Raw genomic sequence first — 5,641 nt, 5'->3', positions numbered from 1 at the left:
GCCTCCGCATGGGCGGGACTCCCGAGACTCTCCGCCTCCTCGTGGGCGGGACTCCCTGGAGGCCCCGCCCCGCCGCAGAGGCTGGTCCAGCGCCGCGAGTCCTGCGAATCTGGGCTGGATCCCGCGGGTTTATTAATTCCCTGCGGACAGATGCACAGGTGGAAGAAATGGGGAGTCCATCGAGTCATTCGTTCAATCACTTATTCCCTTGTTAATTCATTCTTTTAGGAAACATTTACTGAGCATCTGCTATATGCGGAACCCTGTGCCAGCCCTGGATACACAGTGGAGAGCCAAGCTGACTCAGACTTACCCTCAAGAGAATTTACAGTCCGGTAAAAGGAAAAGAAGAGCCGTCCTGTAGGACAGGTGGGGAGGCTGTAACTCTTGAGACCCGCCCAAGACTACCAAGTCTTTCACTGGTGCAGCGAATATTTGACAGCTGTAACCTGTATCAGGCCCCCGTTTTGGTCACTGGTGTTTCAGGTGTTTCAAACATAAATAAAACACAGAAACAGTCTTCGGGCTTCCTGTCATGTACACAAATAATTATAATTAAAAAATAAAGTGAAAAGGAGTGTGAAAGGAACAATGTGCTCTTACAGTTCTGAGTGCGAGGTTATTTTGAATTTGAAGGCTCAAAGGAAGTTTGAAGAGAAGGGGGCATTTAAAGTGGGCTTCAAGTGATAGAGTTTCGGATGAGCAGCTCTGGGAAATGAGAATTGAAGGTAAAGAAACTCACCGTTGACAACAGAGGCACAAAGGAGGAGCAATGGGACCTGGCAATGAATGGGAAAGGATGGATGGGTCAATGACCCAGAAGCCTTTGGACATGAATAAGCAGGTCATATGCACATAAGTTTCAAAGGCAGTTTCAATTCTCCTTCTAAATTAACTGGAATCCTGGTTGCATACATTACTCTGGGAGCTTCCCTGAGATGAGATTGGCCCGGATAAATGGACAATCTCCTTGTGCTAACAGCAGGTTTCTGGGCCTTCAAGGCCAAGGGGCTTTGTAAAATGAGTGCTACCCTGTGCAACCTTGCAGAAGACAGCTTGCCAGCCTCCCCTAGGTGACTCTCCCACTCTTCACATTTCCCCTCCTCTCTCTCTCTGGATATCTTGGCCCTGAATTCAACCAGGTCTCTTCCTCCTTTTGCAAACAAAAACTGAGATTTTGGTTTTTTTATATATTTTTAAGATATATATTGGCTCTAGATCATTTTGGAGAATTCAAAACTATGTGATTGTTCAGTACCTGGATTGCTTACAGTATACCTCAATTAGCAGATGTGGTTACAGACACTTTTTAAGAACAGAATTTAACATTTTAAGGTGAGGTTGTAAATCAGAAGGCAGAAATAGATGCAGCAGGCCTTTTGAAATGGGATAATTTTCCAAATGTGACATTTTATCTGTGAGTTTCCCAGAAGGCCAGGAAAAAAATCCCTTGTGATGCATAGCCTTAATTGATCAAAGGAACATACAGGTTCATCTGAGGAGCCAATTCTTCCTGGCTTTTTAAAACAATTTTCTTTTGGCATTTTTAGGGAAAAGAATTGACATGGATTCTTATATAAATGCTGGTTGATACTTGTAGCCGGTTTCATGAAAGGTATAGAAATTGTCTACAGATGGATGTCTCATGTTGACAAAAATGACAGGAGGCTCCTTAAGCCTGTTTCCTACAGAAAGCTAGGATAATGTAATCCAGATATGTAGTTTTTAGATGTTCTCTCTTGAGTCATGGCTAGGATTTCGAGAACTTGGACTGGGAATGACTAATATGTACTGTAGATAATCCGATTGTTTGAAAAGCGCACATAAGAGAAAAAAAAAACAAAAAGGAAAATCCCACTCCTATGTATGTACCAAAAAGAAATAAAAGCAAGGATGCAATTAGATATTTATACAGCAGTGTTCATAGCAGCATTAATAGCAAAAAGTGGAACCAACCTAAATGTCCATGGACGGATGAATGGATAAACGAAATATGGTACATACATACAATGGAATATCATTCAGCCTTAAAAAGGAATGAAACTGATACATGCAACAAGATGGATGAACCTTAAAAACGTTATGCAAAGTGAAATAAGCCAGACACAAAAGAACAAATATGGGGACTTCCCTGGTGGCGCAGTGGTTAAGAATCCGCCTGCCAATGCAGGGGACATGGGTTCGAGCCCTGGTCTGGAAAGATCCCACATGCCGCGGAGGAACTAGTCCCGTGCGCCACAACTACTAACCCTGCGCTCTAGAGCCTGCGAGCAACAACTACTGAAGCCCGCGTGCCTAGAGCCTATGCTCCACAACAAAAGAAGCCACCACAGTGAGTAGTCCCCGCTCGCTGCAACTAGAGAAAGCCCACGCGCAGCAACAAAGAACCAACACAGCCAAAAATACATAGATTAAAAATAAAAAGAACAAATATGTTATGATTCCACTTCTATGAGGTACCTAGAATAAGGAAATTCATAGAGACAGAAAGTAGAGGCCACCGGGGGGCAGGTGGGAATGAGAAGTTATTGTTTAGTGGATACAGAACTTATTTGAGATGATGAAAAAGTTCTGGAAATGGATAGTGGTGATAGTTGCCCAACAATGTGAATGTACTTAATGCCACTGAATCATACACTTAAAAATGGTAAAATGATAAATTTTATGTAATGTATATATTTCCACAATAAAAAAATTAATGAGTTAATATTTACAACACACACACACACAAATATTACCGGAGGGATAAGTTAATGAGGATACAGACAAGACAAGGTTGACCGTGAGTTGGAAATTGTTGGAAGCAGAGTGATGGGTACACATGAGCTCATTGTAATAGTTCCTCTATTTTTTTAAAAAAATTTTATTGGAGTATAGTTGGTTTACAATGTTATGTTAGTTTCAGGTGTACAGCAAAGTGAATCAGTTATAGATATATCCACTTTTTTAGATTTTTCTCCCATATAGGCCATTACAGAATATTGAACAGAGTTCCCTGTGCTATACAGTAGGTCCTTATTAGTTGTTGTTTTTTTATTAATTTATTTATTATTTTTGGCGGTGTTGGGTCTTTGTTTCTGAGCGAGGGCTTTCTCTAGTTGTGGCAAGCGGGGGCCACTCTTCATCGCGGTGCACAGGCCTCTCATTATTGCGGCCTCTCTTGTTGCGGAGCACAGGCTCCAGACGCGCAGGCTCAGTAGTTGTGGCTCACAGGCCTAGTTGCTCCATGGCATGTGGGATCTTCCCAGACCAGGGCTTGAACCCATGTCCCCTGCATTGGCAGGCAGATTCTTAACCACTGTGCCACCAGGGAAGCCCAGTTATCTATTTTATATATAGTAGTGTGTATATGTCACTCCCAATCTCCCAATTTATCCCTCCCGCCCACCACTTTACCCCCGGTAACCATGTTTGTTTTCTGCATTTGTATCTCTATTTCTGTTTTGTGCAGAAGTTCATTTGTACCCTTTTGTAGATTCCACATATAAGCAATATCATATATGTCTCTCTCTGACTTACTTCACTCAGTATGACAATCTCTAGGTCCATCCATGTTGCTGCAAATGGCATTATTTCGTTCTTTTTTATGGCTGAGTAATATTCCACAGTATATATGTACCACATCTTCTTTATCCATTCCTCTGTCGATGGACATTTAGGTTGCTTCCATGTCCTGGCTATTGTTAATAGTGCTGCAATGAACAGTTTCTCTACTTTTGTATGCAATTGAAAATTCTCGTTATAGAGGGAATTCCCTGGCTGTCCAGTGGTTAGGACTCCAAGCTTCCACTGCTGGGGGTCCAGGTTCAACCCCCGGTCGGTAAACTAAGATCCCGCAAGCCACCTGGCATGGCCAAAAAATTTTTTAAAAAAAGAAATTTTTAAAAAAATCCCCGAGGGCTTCCCTGGTGGCGCAGTGGTTGAGAGTCCACCTGCCAATGCAGGGGACAAGGGTTCATGCCCCAGTCTGGGAAGGTCCCGCGTGCCACGGAGCGGCTGGGCCCGTGAGCCGTGGCCACTGGGTCTGCGCATCTGGAGCCTGTGCTCTGCGACGGGAGAGGCCGCAGCAGTGAGAGGCTCGCGTACCTCAAAAAAAAAAAAAAAAAAAATTCCCTTTACAGAGCTTAAAATATCTGATACTGAAAAAAATCAATTTAAATTAAATAAATTATTGGGAAATTAGTGGGAAATGAGAAACTACTGGTTAAAGTGATGATGGTGAATATGGTGTATAATACTATTATCATATACTTTATATAACATAATTATATGTAAGTATTATAATATGTAATGATTTTTATTATTGTCCTAGACCCCTGTAATTCTCTGCCCAGGAAAAGAGGTAACAGGTATAGTTAGTTATGTCAGACTGCGTCACTTCTCTGGCTGTCAGCTGGTTAGACAACTCACACTGTAAAGTCACACAGCAAGTTGAGAAGAGCGCTTTCTAGCGTCTAGAAAACGTCATGCAGACAGCATGAACACCACAGTTTGAGATACTCCACCAAGGGAATCACAAAGACATGGGACAACTGCCTATCCAGAAAAAAAAAATGAAAAGCCCACATCAAATTACTTCCAGTCAGCCCTGCTTCAGATCACGGTACAAACTTTCAAAACACAGGCCACACAGTTCAAAACACAGGCCAGTTTTCAACATCATTTAACATGAATGAGGAAGACTGATGACTCATGTACTTTGTGAATATAAAGCACCGTTACACTTTGCTATGAAGATACAGCTGAATTCTGGGTAATATTTACATAATTGAAGATACTCATAACCTAAATATTAGCCAAGCTGGGGTAAAAAGTTCCTTTGAGTCTATTCTATATATCGTTACCATAATGAGTCCTGACTGCTTTGCAAGAAATTAATACTGAACCTTGAGGTTAAACTTGTTTTACATGTTTGAAATAGGTAATTGTATTTACTCAGCCCATTCTTATTAGAATGCCTGTGTAGGAAATTTACTTGTGATTCACACTCCAGTTTTGTAATGGTTAATTCATTCTCTATGACCACACTCACCTAAAAACTTCACCTGCATTTGAATGGCTTGAATTTACCAAGACTTGTCTTCAAGGGTCTTGACTTTCTCCCTAGAGGCCAGTATATGTAAATTAACTTCATGACCACAAAATTAATGCTAAAAAAGCAATGCATATATATTTTCCTCTATGCCAAGTGGATGGATATTAATGGCATTCTTTTTGTGAGCTGTGACCAATGTCCCAAAGACAAATACAGGGACTTCCCTGGTGGCGCACTGGTTAGGAATCCGCCTGCCAATGCAGGGGACACGGGTTTGAGCCCTGGTCTGGGAAGATCCCACATGCGGCGGAGCAACTAAGCCCGTGCGCCACAACTACTGAGCCTGTGTTCTAGAGCCCGCGAGCCTCAACTACTGAGCCTGTGAGCCACAACTACTGAAGCCTGCATGCCTAGAGACCATGCTCTGCAACTGGAGAAGCCACCGCAATGAGAAACCCATGCACGGCAACCAAGAGTAGCCCCTGCTCACCACGACTAGAGAAAGACCGTGTGCAGCAACGAAGACCCAATGCAGCCAAAAATAAATAAATAAAAATAAAAAAATAAAAATGCAGATGAAGTGCATAACCTAGAAATATCTAAAAA

The sequence above is a fragment of the Pseudorca crassidens genome, chromosome 5 (genome assembly GCF_039906515.1).
Source record: "Pseudorca crassidens isolate mPseCra1 chromosome 5, mPseCra1.hap1, whole genome shotgun sequence".
Taxonomy (NCBI): Eukaryota; Metazoa; Chordata; class Mammalia; order Artiodactyla; family Delphinidae; genus Pseudorca; species Pseudorca crassidens.
This window is presented reverse-complemented; position numbering follows the sequence as displayed.